At 43.7% G+C, this 21,621-nt stretch overlaps 1 long non-coding RNA gene across 1 annotated transcript in view; it reads right to left on the reverse strand.

Moving 5' to 3' along the window:
• Positions 1–449: 449 nt before the first annotated feature.
• Positions 450–21,621, reverse strand: part of LOC125963358 (uncharacterized) — a 437,328-nt gene continuing 416,156 nt past the window's right edge. Inside the window, exon 3 of the long non-coding RNA XR_007475218.1 lies at positions 450–511. This is a non-coding gene — a long non-coding RNA (uncharacterized LOC125963358). The remainder of the gene's footprint in view (positions 512–21,621) is intronic.

Consider the following 21,621-nt stretch of genomic DNA (forward strand, 5'->3'; position numbering starts at 1 on the left):
CTGTCCTGCCTTTCTGGATTTTACACTTTTTTCAGATGGCCCTTTTGACCGGGGGGAAGTGAGACTTCATTGTAGTGCAGATATCCTTTCCAAGCTTGCTTGGTTGACCAAAAGGCGCGTATGCGTTTTTTCCTGAATATATTCAGGAAAAAACGCATACGCCCTTTTTGGCCAAGTGCATGATTGTGGACGTTCTGCCTCTTTTCCTATGCTTTAAATGCAATTCCAGTCTACCTCCTGAAATCGGTTTCCTGCAATTCTGCCCCACTTTCAAGTCCTCTTGGCAGCCTTACTTCAGTATATTTTTGGATGATAGCTGTCATTTATAATTCTGCACGTTTGTGAATTACAGTGCCCCTGAGCTCCTTTCTTCAACTCGCTTTCTTGTGAGCTGGCCGCAACACCGCAGGATTGCTTCAGGCCCTAATCTGGTTCTGGCACGGCACGCTGAGCCTTTGGTTAATTCCTCTTCCTGGTGGGAAATGAGAGTTAAATTTGCCCGTCCAGACACCTCCAGCCAAGTCTCTCATTGGTTCTCGCTATTCCTGTTCATCTTCCGTGGAAATTGCAAACTGGGCCAAACAGGAGGTTAAAGGCACTGACTCTCCAAGTCGGGAGAGTGTTAGTAAAGCGTCTGGAATGTTGCACCCGAGTACCAGGGGACGAAAACTGAGACATATTGGAACACGTCTCCCGATCACATGGTTGATCATACTCTGGGTTCCACATGCATGTTTTAGCTGAAGGAAGAATCCCTTAAACCTGGAGAGTTGAGACCCGTGGAATGGGTACCATGCAATATGACTTCAAAGGGCCTTCATTTGCTCACTGAACCTCTGCAATCCTATCACTGCTGCGTTTATGCCCCTGTACACATGCTTGATTCTCTTTCGGAGACATAGCAATCCATAGGTTTAAAGATACTTACTAGTCAGGTACATTCTTAGGCATTTAAATGGGGTGTTGAGTCCATTTCGTTGAGCAAGGAGTAGCTCTTGTCTATTACATATTTGGCTTAAGGAACTTTATCTGTGCTCATTTCAATCTCTGGTTTTATGCAGCACCCCAACTCACCTTTCCCCTTAAGCAAGCATAAGTTGGTTTTCTAAATTTGAGACCCTGTTCTGTTTTGTAATTCAGTTCCTGTGTAGCCAAGTTTACATTCCGTGTATTAGTGATATCTTATGATGTTTCTTTTTCTGTGTGACTTATTTCAGTTAGAATCATCATACCTGAATCCACTCATTATGCTGCCACGGGCCTGATGACATAGATTTCATTGCTGAGTGATATTGCATTGTACGTAAGTACCACAACTTCTTTATCCATTTTTCACTTTCTGCGATATTGAACGTGTACCGTAAACGAGGCTCTTGTAAACAGAGCCGTCCCAAACGTTGGGGTGGCTGTGTCTTTTTGATTTTAATTTCCCTAATCTATAAGACCATAAGTGGAAGTGCCCTAGGCTCTGTTGCTTGGTTTCTTAGATGTTTCAGGAAACACCATACACTTCTCCGGAGTGGCTGTTGGCAATTTACATCCCGCCCATCAGCAAAACAAGGCTCCCAGTTCTCCATGGCCTGTCCTGCCTTTCTGGATTTTACACTTTTTTCAGATGGCCCTTTTGACAGGGGGGAAGTGAGACTTCTTTGTAGTGCAGATTTCCTTTGCAAGCTTGCTTGGTTGGCCAAAAAGGGCGTATGCGTTTTTTCCTGAATATATGCAGGAAAAAACGCATACGCCCTTTTTGGCCAAGTGCATGATTGTGGACGTTCTGCCTCTTTTCCTATGCTTTAAATGCAATTCCAGCCTACCTCCTGAAATCGGTTTCCTGCAATTCTGCCCCGCTTTCAAGTCCTCTTGGCAGCCTTACTTCAGTATATTTTTGGACGATAGCTGTCATTTATAACTCTGCAGGTTTGTGAATTACAGTGCCCCTGAGCTCCTTTCTTCAACTCGCTTTCTTGTGAGCTGGCCGCAACACCGCAGGATTGCTTCAGGCCCTAATCTGGTTCCGGCACGGCACGCTGAGCCTTTGGTTAATTCCTCTTCCTGGTGGGAAATGAGAGTTAAATTTGCCCGTCCACACACCTCCAGCTAGTCTCTAATTGGTTCTACCTATTCCTCTTCATCTTCCGCAGAAATTGCAAACTTGGCCAAAGAGGAGGTTAAAGGCACTGACTCTCCAAGTCGGGAGAGTGTTAGTAAAGCGTCTGGAATATTACACCCGAGTACCAGGGGACGAAAACTGAGACATATTGGAACACATCTCCCGATCACATGGTTGATCATACTCTGGGTTCCACATGCATGTTTTAGCTGAAGGAAGAATCCCTTAAACCTGGAGAGTTGAGACTCGTGGAATGGGTACCATGAAATATGACTTCAAAGGGTCTTCATTTGCTCACCGAACCTCTCCAATCCTATCACTGCTGCTTTTATGCCCCTGTACACACGCTTGATTCTCTTTCAGAGACATAGCCATCTATAGGTTTTAAGATACTTACTCGTCAGGTACATTCTTAGGCATTTAATATGGGGTGTTGAGTCCATTTGGTTGAGCAAGCAGTAGCTCTTCTCTATTACATATTTGGCTTAAGGAACTTTATCTGTGCTCATTTCAGTCTCTGGTTTCATGCAGCACCCCAACTCACCTTTCCCCTTAAGCAAGCATAAGTTGGTTTTCTACATTTGAGACCCTGTTCTGTTTTGTAATCCAGTTCCTGTGTAGCCAAGTTTACATTCCATGTGTTAGTGATATCTTATGATGTTTCCTTTTCTGTGTGACTTATTTCAGTTAGAATCATCATACCTGAATCCACTCATTATGCTGCTACGGGCCTGTTGACATAGATTTCATTGCTGAGTGATATTGCATTGTACGTAAGTACCACAACTTCTTTATCAATTTTTCACTTTCTGCGATATTGAACTTGTACTGTAAATGAGGTTCTTGTAAACAGAGCCGTCCCAAACTTTGGGGTGGCTGTGTCTTTTTGATTTTCATTTCCCTAAGCTATAGGACAATAAGTGGAAGTGCCCTAGGCTCTGTTTCTTTGTTTTTTAGATGTTTCAGGAAACACCATACACTTCTCCTGAGTGGCTGTTGGCAATTTACATCCCGCCCATCAGCATAACAAGGCTGCCAGTTCTCCATGGCCTGTCCTGCCTTTCTGGATTTTACACTTTTTTCAGATGGCCCTTTTGACCGGGGGGAAGTGAGACTTCATTGTAGTGCAGATTTCCTTTGCAAGCTTGCTTGGTTGGCCAAAAAGGGCGTATACGTTTTTTCCTGAATATATTCAGGAAAAAACGCATACGCCCTTTTTGGCCAAGTGCATCATTGTCGACGTTCTGCCTCTTTTCCTATGCTTTAAATGCAATTCCAGCCTACCTCCTGAAATCGGTTTCCTGCAATTCTGCCCCACTTTCAAGTCCTCTTGGCAGCCTTACTTCAGTATATTTTTGGATGATAGCTGTCATTTATAATTCTGCACGTTTGTGAATTACAGTGCCCCTGAGCTCCTTTCTTCAACTCGCTTTCTTGTGAGCTGGCCGCAACACCGCAGGATTGCTTCAGGCCCTAATCTGGTTCTGGCACGGCACGCTGAGCCTTTGGTTAATTCCTCTTCCTGGTGGGAAATGAGAGTTAAATTTGCCCGTCCAGACACCTCCAGCTAGTCTCTCATTGGTTCTCCCTATTCCTGTTCATCTTCCGTGGAAATTGCAAACTGGGCCAAACAGGAGGTTAAAGGCACTGACTCTCCAAGTCGGGAGAGTGTTAGTAAAGTGTCTGGAATGTTGCACCCGAGTACCAGGGGACGAAAACTGAGACATATTGGAACACGTCTCCCGATCACATGGTTGATCATACTCTGGGTTCCACACGCATGTTTTAGCTGAAGGAAGAATCCCTTAAACCTGGAGAGTTGAGACCCGTGGAATGGGTACCATGCAATATGACTTCAAAGGGTCTTCATTTGCTCACTGAACCTCTGCAATCCTATCACTGCTGCGTTTATGCCCCTGTACACATGCTTGATTCTCTTTCGGAGACATAGCAATCCATAGGTTTTAAGATACTTACTAGTCAGGTACATTCTTAGGCATTTAAATGGGGTGTTGAGTCCATTTCGTTGAGCAAGGAGTAGCTCTTGTCTATTCCATATTTGGCTTAAGGAAATTTATCTGTGCTCATTTCAATCTCTGGTTTTATGCAGCACCCCAACTCACCTTTCCCCTTAAGCAAGCATAAGTTGGTTTTCTAAATTTGAGACCCTGTTCTGTTTTGTAATTCAGTTCCTGTGTAGCCAAGTTTACATTCCGTGTATTAGTGATATCTTATGATGTTTCTTTTTCTGTGTGACTTATTTCAGTTAGAATCATCATACCTGAATCCACTCATTATGCTGCCACGGGCCTGATGACATAGATTTCATTGCTGAGTGATATTGCATTGTACGTAAGTACCACAACTTCTTTATCCATTTTTCACTTTCTGCGATATTGAACGTGTACCGTAAACGAGGCTCTTGTAAACAGAGCCGTCCCAAACGTTGGGGTGGCTGTGTCTTTTTGATTTTAATTTCCCTAAGCTATAGGACCATAAGTGGAAGTGCCCTAGGCTCTGTTGCTTGGTTTCTTAGATGTTTCAGGAAACACCATACACTTCTCCGGAGTGGCTGTTGGCAATTTACATCCTGCCCATCAGCAAAACAAGGCTCCCAGTTCTCCATGGCCTGTCCTGCCTTTCTGGATTTTACACTTTTTTCAGATGGCCCTTTTGACAGGGGGGAAGTGAGACTTCTTTGTAGTGCAGATTTCCTTTGCAAGCTTGCTTGGTTGGCCAAAAAGTGCGTATGCGTTTTTTCCTGAATATATGCAGGAAAAAACGCATACGCACTTTTTGGCCAAGTGCATGATTGTGGACGTTCTGCCTCTTTTCCTATGCTTTAAATGCAATTCCAGTCTACCTCCTGAAATCGGTTTCCTGCAATTCTGCCCCGCTTTCAAGTCCTCTTGGCAGCCTTACTTCAGTATATTTTTGGACGATAGCTGTCATTTATAACTCTGCAGGTTTGTGAATTACAGTGCCCCTGAGCTCCTTTCTTCAACTCGCTTTCTTGTGAGCTGGCCGCAACACCGCAGGATTGCTTCAGGCCCTAATCTGGTTCCGGCACGGCACGCTGAGCCTTTGGTTAATTCCTCTTCCTGGTGGGAAATGAGAGTTAAATTTGCCCGTCCACACAGCTCCAGCTAGTCTCTAATTGGTTCTACCTATTCCTCTTCATCTTCCGCAGAAATTGCAAACTTGGCCAAAGAGGAGGTTAAAGGCACTGACTCTCCAAGTCGGGAGAGTGTTAGTAAAGCGTCTGGAATATTACACCCGAGTACCAGGGGACGAAAACTGAGACATATTGGAACACATCTCCCGATCACATGGTTGATCATACTCATGGTTCCACATGCATGTTTTAGCTGAAGGAAGAATCCCTTAAACCTGGAGAGTTGAGACCCGTGGAATGGGTACCATGAAATATGACTTCAAAGGGTCTTCATTTGCTCACCGAACCTCTCCAATCCTATCACTGCTGCTTTTATGCCCCTGTACACACGCTTGATTCTCTTTCAGAGACATAGCCATCTATAGGTTTTAAGATACTTACTCGTCAGATACATTCTTAGGCATTTAATATGGGGTGTTGAGTCCATTTGGTTGAGCAAGCAGTAGCTCTTCTCTATTACATATTTGGCTTAAGGAACTTTATCTGTGCTCATTTCAGTCTCTGGTTTCATGCAGCACCCCAACTCACCTTTCCCCTTAAGCAAGCATAAGTTGGTTTTCTACATTTGAGACCCTGTTCTGTTTTGTAATCCAGTTCCTGTGTAGCCAAGTTTACATTCCATGTGTTAGTGATATCTTATGATGTTTCCTTTTCTGTGTGACTTATTTCAGTTAGAATCATCATACCTGAATCCACTCATTATGCTGCTACGGGCCTGTTGACATAGATTTCATTGCTGAGTGATATTGCATTGTACGTAAGTACCACAACTTCTTTATCCATTTTTCACTTTCTGCGATATTGAACTTGTACTGTAAATGAGGTTCTTGTAAACAGAGCCATCCCAAACTTTGGGGTGGCTGTGTCTTTTTGATTTTCATTTCCCTAAGCTATAGGACAATAAGTGGAAGTGCCCTAGGCTCTGTTTCTTTGTTTTTTAGATGTTTCAGGAAACACCATACACTTCTCCTAAGTGGCTTTTGGCAATTTACATCCCACCCATCAGCATAACAAGGCTGCCAGTTCTCCATGGCCTGTCCTGCCTTTCTGGATTTTACACTTTTTTCAGATGGCCCTTTTGACCGGGGGGAAGTGAGACTTCATTGTAGTGCAGATTTCCTTTGCAAGCTTGCTTGGTTGGCCAAAAAGGCCGTATACGTTTTTTCCTGAATAGATTCAGGAAAAAACGCATACGGCCTTTTTGGCCAAGTGCATCATTGTCGACGTTCTGCCTCTTTTCCTATGCTTTAAATGCAATTCCAGTCTACCTGCTGAAATCGGTTTCCTGCAATTCTGCCCCGCTTTCAAGTCCTCTTGGCAGCCTTACTTCAGTATATTTTTGGACGATAGCTGTCATTTATAACTCTGCAGGTCTGTGAATTACAGTGCCCCTGAGCTCCTTTCTTCAACTCGCTTTCTTGTGAGCTGGCCACAACACCGCAGGAATGCTTCAGGCCCTAATCTGGTTCCGGCACGGCACACTGAGCCTTTGGTTAATTCCTCTTCCTGGTGGGAAATGAGAGTTAAATTTGCCAGTCCAGACACCTCCAGCTGGTCTCTCATTGGTTCTCCCTATTCCTGTTCATCTTCTGCAGAAATTGCAAACTGGGCCAAACAGGAGGTTAAAGGCACTGACTCTCCAAGTCGGGAGAGTGTTAGTAAAGCGTCTGGAATGTTGCACCCGAGTACCAGGGGACGAAAACTGAGACATATTGGAACACGTCTCCCGATCACATGGTTGATCATACTCTGGGTTCCACATGCATGTTTGAGCTGAAGGAAGAATCCCTTAAACCTGGAGAGTAGAGACCCGTGGAATGGGTACCATGCAATATGACTTGAAAGGATCTTCATTTGCTCACCGAACCTCTGCAATCCTATCACTGCTGCGTTTATGCCCCTGTACACACGCTTGATTCTCTTTCGGAGACATAGCGATCCATAGGTTTTAAGATACTTACTAGTCAGGTACATTCTTAGGCGTTTAATATGGGGTGTTGAGTCCATTTCGTTGAGCAAGAAGTAGTTCTTGTCTATTCCATATTTGGCTTAAGGAACTTTACCTGTGCTCATTTCAATCTCTGGTTTTATGCAGCACCCCAACTCACCTTTCCCCTTAAGCAAGCATAAGTTGGTTTTCTTAATTTGAGAACCTCTTCTGTTTTGTAATCCAGTTCCTATGTAGCCAAGTTTACATTCCGTGTATTAGTGATATCTTATGATGTTTCTTTTTCTGTGTGACTTATTTCAGTTAGAATCATCATACCTGAATCCACTCATTATGCTGCTATGGGCCTGATGACATAGATTTCATTGCTGAGTGATATTGCATTGTACGTAAGTACCACAACTTCTTTATCCATTTTTCACTTTCTGCGATATTGAACTTGTACTGTAAATGAGGTTCTTGTAAACAGAGCCGTCCCAAAGTTTGGGGTGGCTGTGTCTTTTTGATTTTCATTTCCCTAAGCTATAGGACCATAAGTGGAAGTGCCCTAGGCTCTGTTTCTCTGTTTTTTAGATGTTTCAGGAAACACCATACACTTCTCCTGAGTGGCTGTTGGCAATTTACATCCCACCCATCAGCATAACAAGGCTCCCAGTTCTCCATGGCCTGTCCTGCCTTTCTGGATTTTACACTTTTTTCAGATGGCCCTTTTGACCGGGGGGAAGTGAGACTTCATTGTAGTGCAGATATCCTTTCCAAGCTTGCTTGGTTGACCAAAAGGCGCGTATGCGTTTTTTCCTGAATATATTCAGGAAAAAACGCATACGCCCTTTTTGGCCAAGTGCATGATTGTGGACGTTCTGCCTCTTTTCCTATGCTTTAAATGCAATTCCAGTCTACCTCCTGAAATCGGTTTCCTGCAATTCTGCCCCACTTTCAAGTCCTCTTGGCAGCCTTACTTCAGTATATTTTTGGACGATAGCTGTCATTTATAATTCTGCACGTTTGTGAATTACAGTGCCCCTGAGCTCCTTTCTTCAACTCGCTTTCTTGTGAGCTGGCCGCAACACCGCAGGATTGCTTCAGGCCCTAATCTGGTTCAGGCACGGCACGCTGAACCTTTGGTTAATTCCTCTTCCTGGTGGGAAATGAGAGTTAAATTTGCCCGTCCAGACACCTCCAGCTAGTCTCTCATTGGTTCTCCCTATTCCTGTTCATCTTCCGCAGAAATTGCAAACTGGGCCAAACAGGAGGTTAAAGGCACTGACTCTCCAAGTCGGGAGAGTGTTAGTAAAGCATCTGGAATGTTGCACCCGAGTACCAGGGGACGAAAACTGAGACATATTTGAACACGTCTCCCGATCACACGGTTGATCATACTCTGGGTTCCACATGCATGCTTTAGCTGAAGGAAGAATCCCTTAAACCTGGAGAGTTGAGACCCGTGGAATGGGTTCCATACAATATGACTTCAAGGGTCTTCATTTGCTCACAGAACCTCTCCAATCGTATCACTGCTGCATTTATGACCCTGTACACACGCTTGATTCTCTTTCAGAGCCATAGCAATCCATAGGTTTTAAGATACTTACTAGTCAGGTACATTCTTAGGCGTTTAATATGGGGTGTTGAGTCCATTTCGTTGAGCAAGGAGTAGCTCTTGTCTATTCCATATTTGGCTTAAGGAACTTTATCTGTGCTCATTTCAATCTCTGGTTTTATGCAGCACCCCAACTCACCTTTCCCCTTAAGCAAGCTTCTTGGTTTTCTAAATTTGAGAACCTGTTCTGTTTTGTAATCCAGTTCCTCTGTAGCCAAGTTTACATTCCGTGTATTAGTGATATCTTATGATGTTTCTTTTTCTGTGTGACTTATTTCAGTTAGAATCATCATACCTGAATCCACTCATTATGCTGCTACGGGCCTGATGACATAGATTTCATTGCTGAGTGATATTGCATTGTACGTAAGTACCACAACTTTTTTAACCATTTTCACTTTCTGCAATATTGAACTTGTACCGTAAACGAGGTTCTTGTAAACAGAGCCGTCCCAAACTTTGGGGTTTCTGTGTCTTTTTGATTTTAATTTCCCTAAGCTATAGGACCATAAGTGGAAGTGTCCTAGGCTCTGTTTCTCTGTTTTTTAGATGTTTCAGGAAACACCATACACTTCTACGGAGTGGCTGTTGGCAATTTACATCCCGCCCATCAGCATAACAAGGCTCCCAGTTCTCCATGGCCTGTCCTGCCTTTCTGGATTTTACACTTTATTCAGATGGCTCTTTTGACCGGGGGGAAGTGAGACTTCATTGTAGTGCAGATTTCCTTTGCAAGCTTGCTTGGTTGGCCAAAAGGGGCGTATGCGTTTTTTCCTGTATATATTCAGGAAAAAACGCATACGCCCTTTTTGGCCAAGTGCATCATTGTTGACGTTCTGCCTCTTTTCCTATGCTTTAAATGCAATTCCAGTCTACCTCCTGAAATCGGTTTCCTGCAATTCTGCCCCGCTTTCAAGTCCTCTTGGCAGCCTTACTTCAGTATATTTTAGGACGATAGCTGTCATTTATAACTCTGCAGGTTTGTGAATTACAGTGCCCCTGAGCTCCTTTCTTCAACTCGCTTTCTTGTGAGCTGGCCGCAACACCGCAGGATTGCTTCAGGCCCTAATCTGGTTCTGGCACGGCACGCTGAGCCTATGGTTAATTCCTCTTCCTGGTGGGAAATGAGAGTTAAATTTGCCCGTCCAGACACCTCCAGCTAGTCTCTCATTGGTTCTCCCTATTCCTGTTCATCTTCCGCAGAAATTGCAAACTGGGCCAAACAGGAGGTTAAAGGCACTGACTCTCCAAGTCGGGAGAGTGTTAGTAAAGCGTCTGGAATGTTGCACCCGATTACAAGGGGACGAAAACTGAGACATATTTGAACACGTCTCCCAATCACACGGTTGATCATACTCTGGGTTCCACATGCATGTTTTAGCTGAAGGAAGAATCCCTTAAACCTGGAGAGTTGAGACCCGTGGAATGGGTACGATGCAATATGACTTCAAAGGGTCTTCATTTGCTCACCGAACCTCTCCAATCCTATCACTGCAGCGTTTATGCCCCTGTACACACGCTTGATTCTCTTTCGGAGACATAGCAATCCATAGGTTTTAATATACTTACTAGTCAGGTACATTCTTAGGCGTTTAATATGGGGTGTTGAGTCCATTTCGTTGAGCAAGGAGTAGCTCTTGTCTATTACATATCTGGCTTAAGGAACTTTATCTGTGCTCATTTCAATCTCTGGTTTTATGCAGCACCCCAACTCACCTTTCCACTTAAGCAGGCATAAGTTGGTTTTCTACCTTTGAGACCCTGTTCTGATTTGTAATCCAGTTCCTGTGTAGCCAGGTTTACATTCCGTGTATTAGTCACGTCTTATGATATTTCTTTTTCTGTGTGACTTATTTCACTTAGAATCATCATACCTGAATCCACTCATTATCCTGCTATGGGCCTGAAGACATAGATTTCATTGCTGAGTGATATTGCATTGTACGTAAGTACCGCAACTTCTTTATCCATTTTTCGCTTTCTGCGATATTGAACTTGTACCGTAAACGAGGTTCTTGTAAACAGAGCCATCCCAAACTTTGGGGTGGCTGTGTCTTTTTTATTTTAATTTCCCTAATCTATAGGACCATAAGTGGAAGTGCCCTAGGCTCTGTTGCTTTGTTTTTTAGATGTTACAGGAAACACCATACACTTCTCCCCAGTGGCTGTTGGCAATTTACATCCCGCCCATCAGCATAACAAGGCTCCCAGTTCTCCATGGCCTGTCCTGCCTTTCTGGATTTTACACTTTTTTCAGATGGCCCTTTTGACCGGGTGGAAGTGAGACTTCATTTTAGTGCAGATTTCCTTTGCAAGCTGGCTTGGTTGGCCAAAAAGAGCGTATGCGTTTTTTCCTGAGTATATTCAGGAAAAAAAAAGTACACCCTTTTTGGCCAAGTGCATCATTGTGGACGTTCTGCCTCTTTTCCTATGCTTTCAATGCAATTCCAGTCTACCTCCTGAAATCGGTTGCCTGCAATTCTGCCCCGCTTTCAAGTCCTCTTGGCAGCCTTACTTCAGTATATTTTTGGACGATAGCTGTCATTTATAACTCTGCATGTTTGTGAATTACAGTGCCCCTGAGCTCCTTTCTTCAACTTGCTTTCTTGTGAGCTGGCCGCAACACCGCAGGATTGCTTCAGGCCCTAATCTGGTTCCGGCACGGCACGCTGAGCCTTTGGTTAATTCCTCTTCCTGGTGGGAAATGAGAGTTAAATTTGCCCGTCCAGACACCTCTAGCTAGTCTCTCTTTGGTTCTCCCTATTCCTGTTCATCTTCCGCAGAAATTGCAAACTGGGCCAAACAGGAGGTTAAAGGCACTGACTCTCCAAGTCGGGAGAGTGTTAGTAAAGCATCTGGAATGTTGCACCCGAGTACCAGGGGACGAAAACTGAGACATATATGAACACGTCTCCCGATCACATGGTTGATCATACTCTGGGTTCCACAGGCATGTTTTAGCTGAAGGAAGAATCCCTTAAACCTGGAGAGTTGAGACCCGTGGAATGGGTACCATGCAATATGACTTCAAAGGCTCTTCCTTTGCTCACCAAACCTCTCCAATCCTATCACTGCTGCGTTTATGCCCCTGTACACACGCTTGATTCTCTTTCGGAGACATAGCAATACATAGGTTTTAAGATACTTACTAGTCAGGTACATTCTTAGGCGTTTAATATGGGGTGTTGAGTCCATTTCGTTGAGCAAGGAGTAGCTCTTGTCTATTCCATATTTGGCTTAAGGAACTTTATCTGTGCTCATTTCAATCTCTGGTTTTATGCAGCACCCCAACTCACCTTTCCCCTTAAGCAAGCATAAGATGGTTTTCTAAATTTTAGACACTGTTCTGTTTTGTAAATCAGTTCCTGTGTAGCCAAGTTTACATTCACTGTATTAGTGATATCTTATGATGTTTCTTTTTCTGTGTGACTTATTTCAGTTAGAATCATCATATGTGAATCCACTCATTATGCTGCTACGGGCCTGATGACATAGACTTCATTGCTGAGTGATATTGCATTGTACGTAAGTACCACAACTTCTTTATCCATTTTTCACCTTTACGATATTGAACTTGTACCGTAAACGAGGTTCTTGTAAACAGAGCCGTCCCAAAGTTTGGGGTGGCTGTGTCTTTTTGATTTTAATTTCCCTAAGCTATAGGACCATAAGTGGAAGTGCCCTAGGCTCTGTTGCTTTGTTTTTTAGATGTTTTAGGAAACACCATACACTTCTCCCGAGTGGCTGTTGGCAAATTACATCCCCCCGATCAGCATAACAAGGGTCCCATTTCTCCATGGCCTGTCCTGCCTTTCTGGATTTTACACTTTTTTCAGATGGCCCTTTTGACTGCGGGGAAGTGAGAGTTCATTGTAGTGCAGATTTCCTTTGCAAGCTTGCTTGGTTGGCCAAAAAGGGCGTATGCGTTTTTTCCTGAATATATTCAGGAAAAAACGCATACGCCCTTTTTGGCCAAGTGCATCATTGTCGACGTTCTGCCTCTTTTCCTATGCTTTAAATGCAATTCCAGTCTACCTCCTGAAATCGGTTTCCTGCAATTCTGCCCCGCTTTCAAGTCCTCTTGGCAGCCTTACTTCAGTATATTTTTGGACGATAGCTGTCATTTATAACTCTGCAGGTTTGTGAATTACAGTGCCCCTGAGCTCCTTTCTTCAATTCGCTTTCTTGTGAGCTGGCCGCAACACCGCAGGATTGCTTCAAGCACTAATCTGGTTCTGGCACGGCACGCTGAACCTTTGCTTAATTCCTCTTCCTGGTGGGAAATGAGAGTTAAATTTGCCCGTCCAGACACCTCCAGCTAGTCTCTCATTGGTCCTCCCTATTACTGGAAATATTCCACAGAAATTGCAAACTGGGCCAAACAGGAGGTTAAAGGCACTGACTCTCCAAGTCGGTAGAGTGTTAGGAAATTGTCTGGAATGTTGCACTCGAGTACCAGGGGACGAAAACTGAGACATGTTGGAACACGTCTCCCGATCACACGGTTGATCATACTCTGGGTTCCACATGCATGTGTTAGCTGAAGGAAGAATCCCTTAAACCTGGAGAGTTGAGACCCGTGGAATGGGTACCATGCAATATGACTTCAAAGGGTCTTCATTTGCTCACCGAACCTCTCCAATCGTATCACTGCTGCGTTTATGCCCCTGTACACAGTCTGGATTCTCTTTTAGAGATATAGCAATCCATAAGTTTTAAGAAACTTACTAGTCAGGTACATTCTTAGGCGTTTAATATGGGGTGATGAGTCCATTTCATTGAGCAAGGAGTAGCTCTTGTCTATTACATATTTGGCTTAAGGAACTTTCTCTGTGCTCATTTCAATCTCTGGTTTTATGCAGCACCCCAACTCACCTTTCCCCTTAAGCAAGCATAAGTTGGTTTTCTAAATTTGAGACCCTCTTATGTTTTGTAATTCAGTTCCTGTGTAGCCAAGTTTACATTCCGTGTATTAGTGACAACTTATGATGTTTCTTTTTCTGTGTGACTTATTTCAGTTAGAATCATCATACCTGAATCCACTCATTATGCTGCTATGGGCCTGATGACATCAATTTCATTCCTGAGTGATATTGCATTGTACGTAAGTACCACAACTTCTTTATCCATTTTTCGCTTTCTGTGATATTAAACTTGTACCGTAAACGAGGTTCTTGTAAACAGAGCCGTCCCAAACTTTGGGGTGGCCGTGTCGTTTTGATTTTAATTTCCCTAAGCTATAGGACCATAAGTGGAAGTGCCCTAGGCTCTGTTTCTTTGTTTTTTAGATGTTTCAGGAAACACCATACACTTCTCCCCAGTGGCTGTTGGCAATTTACATCCCGCCCATCAGCTTAACAAGCTCCCAGTTCTCCATGGCCTGTCCTGACTGTCTGGATTTTACACTTATTTCAGATGGCCCTTTTGACCGGGGGGAAGTGAGACTTCATTGTATTGCAGATTTCCTTTGCAAAATTGCTTGGTTGACCCAAAAGGGCGTATGCGTTTTTTCCTGAATATATTCAGGAAAAAACGCATATGCCCTTTTTGGCCAAGTGCATCATTGTCGACATTCTGCCTCTTTTCCTATGCTTTAAATGCAATTCCAGTCTACCTCCTGAAATCGGTTTCCTGCAATTCTTCCCCGGTTTCAAGTCCTCTTGGCAGCCTTACTTCAGTATATTTTTGGACGATAGCTGTCATTTATAACTCTGCAGGTTTGTGAATTACAGTGCCCCTGAGCTCCTTTCTTCAACTCGCTTTCTTGTGAGCTGGCCGCAACACCGCAGGATTGCTTCAGGCCCTAATCTGGTTCTGGCACGGAACGCTGAGCCTTTGGTTAATTCCTCTTCCTGGTGGGAAATGAGAGTTAAATTTGCCCATCCAGAAACCTCCAGCTAGTCTCTCATTGGTTCTCCCTATACCTGGAAATATTCCGCAGAAATTGCAAACTGGCCAAACAGGAGGTTAAAGGCACTGACTCTCCAAGTCGGGAGAGTGTTAGTAAAGCGTCTGGAATGTTGCACCCGAGTACCAGGGGTCGAAAACTGAGACATATTAGAACACGTCTCCTGATCACACAGTTGATCATACTCTGCGTTCCACATGCATGTTTTAGCTGAAGGAAGAATCCCTAAAATCTTGAGAGTTGAGACCCGTGGAATGGGTACCATGCAATATGACTTCAAAGGGTCTTCATTTGCTCACCGAACCTCTCCAGTCCTATCACTGCTCCGTTTATGCCCCTGTACTCACGCTTGATTCTCTTTCAGAGACATAGCAATCCATAGCTTTTAAGATACTTACTAGTCATGTACATTATTAGGCGTTTAATATGGGGTTTTGAGTCCATTTCGTTGAGCAAGGAGTAGCTCTTGTCTATTACATATTTGGCTTAAGGAACTTTATCTGTGCTCATTTCAATCTCTGGTTTTATGCAGCACCCCAACTCACCTTTACCCTTAAGCAAGCATAAGTTGGTTTTCTAAATTTGAGACCCTGTTCTGTTTTGTAATTCAGTTCCTGTGTAGCCAAGTTTACATTTCGTTTATTAGTGATATCTTGTGATGTTTCTTTTTCTGTGTGACTTATTTCAGTTAGAATCATCATACCTGAATCCACTCATTATGCTGCTATGGGCCTGATGACATAGATTTCATTGCTGAGTGATATTGCATTGTACGTAAGTACCACAATTTCTTCATCCATTTTTCACTTTCTGCGATATTGAACTTGTACCGTTAACGAGGTTCTTGTAAACAGAGCCGTCCCAAACATTGGGGTGGCTCTGTCTTTTAGATTTTAATTTCCCTACTCTATAGGACCATAAGTGGAAATGCCCTAGGCCCTATGCTTTGTTTTTTAGATGTTTCAGGAAACACCATACACTTCTCCAGAGTGGCTGTTGGCAATTTACATCCCGCCCATCAGCATAACAAGGCTCCCAGTTCTCCATGGCCTGTCCTGCCTTTCTGGATTTTATACTTTTTTCAGATGGCCCTTTTTGACCGGGGGGATGTGAGACTTCATTGTACTGCAGATTTCCTTTGCAAGCTTGCTTGGTTGGCCAAAAAGGGCGTATGCATTTTTTCCTGAATATATTCAGGAAAAAACGCATACGCCCTTTTTGGCCAAGGGCATCATTGTCCACTTTCTGCCTCTTTTCTTATGCTTTAAATGCAATTCCAGTCTACCTCCTGAAATCGGTTTCCTGCAATTCTGCCCCGCTTTCAAGTCCTCTTGGCAGCCTTACTTCAGTATATTTTTGGATGATAGCTGTCATTTATAACTGTGCAGGTTTGTGAATTACAGTGCCCCTGAGCTCCTTTCTTCAACTCGCTTTCTTGTGAGCTGGCCGCAACACCGCAGGATTGCTTCAGGCCCTAATCTGGTTCCGGCACGTCACGCTGAGCCTTTGGTTAATTCTTCTTCCTGGTGGGAAATGAGAGTTAAATTTGCCCGTCCAGACACCTCCAGCTAGTCTCTCATTGGTTCTCCCTAAAGAGTCTGGAATGTTGCACCCGAGTACCAGGGGATGAGAACTGAGACATATTTGAACACATCTCCCAATCACACGGTTGATCATACTCTGGGTTCCACATGCAGGTTTTAGCTGAAGGGAGAATCCCTTGAACCTGGAGAGTTGAGACCCGTGGAATGGGTACCATGCAATATGACTTCAAAGGGTCATTTGCTCACTGAACCTCTCCAATCCTATCACTGCTGCGTTTATGCCCCTGTACACACGCTTGATTCTCTTTCGGAGACATAGCAATCCATAGGTTTTAAGATACTTACTAGTCAGTTACATACTTAGGCATTTAATATGGGGTGTTGAGTCCATTTCGTTCAACAAGGAGTAGCTCTTGCCTATTACATATTTGACTTAAGGAACTTTATCTGTGCTCATTTCAATCTCTGGTTTTATGCAGCACCCCAACTAACCTTTCCCCTTAAGCAAGCATAAGTTGGTTTTCTAAATTTCAGACCCTGTTCTGTTTTGTAATTCAGTTCCTGTGTAGCCAAGTTTACATTCCGTGTATTAGTGATATCTTATGATGTTTCTTTTTCTGTGTGACTTTTTTCAGTTAGAATCATCATACCTGAATCCACTCATTATGCTGCTACGGGCCTGATGACATAGATTTCATTGCTGAGTGATATTGCATTGTACGTAAATACCACAACTTCTTTATCCATTTTTCACTTTTTGCGATATTGAACTTGTACCGTAAACGAGGTTCTTGTAAACAGAGCCGTCCCAAACTTTGGGGTGGCTGTGTCTTTTTGATTTTATTTTCCCTAAGCTATAGGACCATAAGTGGAAGTGCCCTAGGCTCTGTTGCTTTGTTTTTTAGATGTTTCAGGAAACACCATACACTTCTCCAGAGTGGCTGTTGGCAATTTACATCCTGCGCATCAGCATAACAAGGCTCCCAGTAATCCATGACCTGTCCTGACTGTCTGGATTTTACACTTTTTTCAGATGGCCCTTTTCACCGGGGGGAAGTGAGACTTCATTGTAGTGCAGATTTCCTTTGCAAGCTTGCTTGGTTGGCCAAAAAGTGCGTATGCGTTTTTTCCTGAACATATTCAGGAAAAAACGCATACGCCCTTTTTGGCCAAGTGCATCATTGTCGACCTTCTGTCTCTTTTCCAATTCTTTAAATGCAATTCCAGTCTACCTCCTGAAATCGGTTTCCTGCAATTCTGCCCCGCTTTCAAGTCCTCTTGGCAGCCTTACTTCAGTATATTTTTTGACGATAGCTGTCATTTATAACTCTGCAGGTTTGTGAATTATAGTGCCCCTGAGCTCCTTTCTTCAATTCGCTTTCTTGTGAGCTGGCCGCAACACCGCAGGATTGCTTCAGGCACTAATCTGGTTCCGGCATGGCACGCTGAGCCTTTGGTTAATTCCTCTTCCTGGTGGGAAAATAGAGTTAAATTTGCCCGTCCAGACACCTCCAGCTAGTCTCTCATTGGTCCTCCCTATTCCTGTTCATCTTCCGCAGAAATTGCAAACTGGGCCAAACAGGAGGTTAAAGGCACTGACTCTCCAAGTCTGGAGAGTGTTAGTAAAGCGTCTGGAATGTTGCACCCGAGTACCAGGGGTCGAAAACTGAGACATATTAGAACACGTCTCCTGATCACACAGTTAATCATTCTCTGGGTTCCACATGCATGTTTTAGCTGAAGGAAAAATCCCTTAAACCTGGAGAGTTGAGACCCGTGGAATGGGTACCATGCAATATGACTTCAAAGGGTCTACATTTGCTCACCGAACCTCTCCAATCCTATCACTGCTGCGTTTATGCCCCTGTACACATGCTTGATTCTCTTTCGGACACATAGCAATCCATAGGTTTTAGGATACTTACTAGTCAGGTACATTCTTAGGCGTTTAATATGGGGTGTTGAGTCCATTTTGTTGAGCAAGGAGTGGCTCTTGTCTATTACATATTTGGCTTAAGGAACTTTATCTGTGCTCATTTCAATCTCTGGTTTTATGCAGCACCCCAAGTCACCTTTCCCCTTAAGCAAGCATAAGTTGGTTTTCTAAATTTGAGACCCTGTTCTGTTTTGTAATTCAGTTCCTGTGTAGCCAAGTTTACATTCCGTGTATTAGTGATATCTTATGATGTTTCTTTTTCTGTGTGACTTATTTCAGTTAGAATCATCATATGTGAATCCACTCATTATGCTGCTACGGGCCTGATGACATAGACTTCATTGCTGAGTGATATTGCATTGTACGTAAGTACCACAACTTCTTTATCCATTTTTCACCTTTACGATATTGAACTTGTACCGTAAACGAGGTTCTTGTAAACAGAGCCGTCCCAAAGTTTGGGGTGGCTGTGTCTTTTTGATTTTAATTTCCCTAAGCTATAGGACCATAAGTGGAAGTGCCCTAGGCTCTGTTGCTTTGTTTTTTAGATGTTTCAGGAAACACCATACACTTCTCCCGAGTGGCTGTTGGCAATTTACATCCCGCCCATCTGCATAACAAGGGTCCCATTTCTCCATGGCCTGTCGTGCCTTTCTGGATTTTACACTTTTTTCAGATGGCCCTTTTGACTGCGGGGAAGTGAGAGTTCATTGTAGTGCAGATTTCCTTTGCAAGCTTGCTTGGTGGCCAAAAAGGGCGTATGCGTTTTTTCCTGAATATAGTCAGGAAAAAACGCATACGCCCTTTTTGGCCAAGTGCATCATTGTCTACGTTCTGCCTCTTTTCCTATGCTTTAAATGCAATTCCAGTCTACCTCCTGAAATCGGTTTCCTGCAATTCTGCCCCGCTTTCAAGTCCTCTTGGCAGCCTTACTTCAGTATATTTTTGGATGATAGCTGTCATTTATAACTCTGCAGGTTTGTGAATTACAGTGCCCCTGAGCTCCTTTCTTCAATTCGCTTTCTTGTGAGCTGGCCGCAACACCGCAGGATTGCTTCAAGCACTAATCTAGTTCCCGCACGGCACGCTGAACCTTTGCTTAATTCCTCTTCCTGGTGGGAAATGAGAGTTAAATTTGCCCGTCCAGACACCTCCAGCTAGTCTCTCATTGGTTCTCCCTATTCCTGGAAATATTCCACAGAAATTGCAAACTTGGCCAAACAGGAGGTTAAAGGCACTGACTCTCCAAGTCGGGAGAGTGTTAGGAAATTGTCTGGAATGTTGCACCCGAGTACCAGTGGATGAAAACTGAGACATATTGGAACACGTCTCCCGATCACGTGGTTGATCATACTCTGGGTTCCACATGCATGTTTTAGCTGAAGGAAGAATCCCTTAACCCTGGAGAGCTGAGACCCGTGGAATGGGTACCATGCAATATGACTTCAAAGGGTCTTCATTTGCTCACCGAACCTCTCCAATCATATCACTGCTGCGTTTATGCCCCTGTACACAGTCTGGATTCTCTTTTAGAGATATAGCAATCCATAAGTTTTAAGAAACTTACTAGTCAGGTACATTCTTAGGCGTTTAATATGGGGTGATGAGTCCATTTCATTGAGCAAGGAGTAGCTCTTGTCTATTACATATTTGGCTTAAGGAACTTTCTCTGTGCTCATTTCAATCTCTGGTTTTATGCAGCACCCCATCTCACCTTTCCCCTTAAGCAAGCATAAGTTGGTTTTCTAAATTTGAGACCCTCTTATGTTTTGTAATTCAGTTCCTGTGTAGCCAAGTTTACATTCCGTGTATTAGTGACAACTTATGATGTTTCTTTTTCTGTGTGACTTATTTCAGTTAGAATCATCATACCTGAATCCACTCATTATGCTGCTATGGGCCTGATGACATCAATTTCATTCCTGAGTGATATTGCATTGTACGTAAGTACCACAACTTCTTTATCCATTTTTCGCTTTCTGTGATATTAAACTTGTACCGTAAACGAGGTTCTTGTAAACAGAGCCGTCCCAAACTTTGGGGTGGCCGTGTCGTTTTGATTTTAATTTCCCTAAGCTATAGGACCATAAGTGGAAGTGCCCTAGGCTCTGTTGCTTTGTTTTTTAGATGTTTCAGGAAACACCATACACTTCTCCGGAGTGGCTGTTGGCAATTTACATCCCGCCCATCAGCATAACAAGGCTCCCAGTTCTCCATGGCCTGTCCTGCCTTTCTGGATTTTACACTTTTTTTCAGATGGCCCTTTTGACCGAGGGGAAGTGAGACTTCATTGTAGTGCAGATATCCTTTCCAAGCTTGCTTGGTTGGCCAAAAAGCGCGTAGGTGTTTTTTCCTGAATATATTCAGGACAAAACGCATACGCCCTTTTTGGCCAAGTGCATCATTGTCGACGTTCTGCCTCTTTTCCTATGCTTTAAATGCAATTCCAGTCTACCTCCTGAAATCGGTTTCCTGCAATTCTGCCCCGCTTTCAAGTCCTCTTGGCAGCCTTACTTCAGTATATTTTTGGACGATAGCTGTCATTTATAACTCTGCAGGTTTGTGAATTACAGTGCACCTGAGCTCCTTTCTTCAACTCGCTTTCTTGTGAGCTGGCCGCAACACCGCAGGATTGCTTCAGGCCCTAATCTGGTTCCGGCACGGCACGCTGAGCCTTTGGTTAATTCCTCTTCCTGGTGGGAAATGACAGTTAAATTTGCCCGTCCACACACCTCCAGCTAGTCTCTAATTGGTTCTACCTATTCCTCTTCATCTTCCGCAGAAATTGCAAACTTGGCCAAAGAGGAGGTTAAAGGCACTGACTCTCCAAGTCGGGAGAGTGTTAGTAAAGCATCTGGAATATTACACCCGAGTACCAGGGGACGAAAACTGAGACATATTGGAACACATCTCCCGATCACATGGTTGATCATACTCTGGGTTCCACATGCATGTTTTAGCTGAAGGAAGAATCCCTTAAACCTGGAGAGTTGAGACCCGTGGAATGGGTACCATGAAATATGCCTTCAAAGGGTCTTCATTTGCTCACCGAACCTCTCCAATCCTATCACTGCTGCTTTTATGCCCCTGTACACACGCTTGATTCTCTTTCAGAGACATAGCCATCTATAGGTTTTAAGATACTTACTCGTCAGGTACATTCTTAGGCATTTAATATGGGGTGTTGAGTCCATTTGGTTGAGCAAGCAGTAGCTCTTCTCTATTACATATTTGGCTTAAGGAACTTTATCTGTGCTCACTTCAGTCTCTGGTTTCATGCAGCACCCCAACTCACCTTTCCCCTTAAGCAAGCATAAGTTGGTTTTCTACATTTGAGACCCTGTTCTGTTTTGTAATCCAGTCCCTGTGTAGCCAAGTTTACATTCCATGTGTTAGTGAT

This window comes from Orcinus orca, unplaced genomic scaffold (assembly GCF_937001465.1).
Source record: "Orcinus orca unplaced genomic scaffold, mOrcOrc1.1 scaffold_134, whole genome shotgun sequence".
Classification (NCBI taxonomy): Eukaryota; Metazoa; Chordata; class Mammalia; order Artiodactyla; family Delphinidae; genus Orcinus; species Orcinus orca.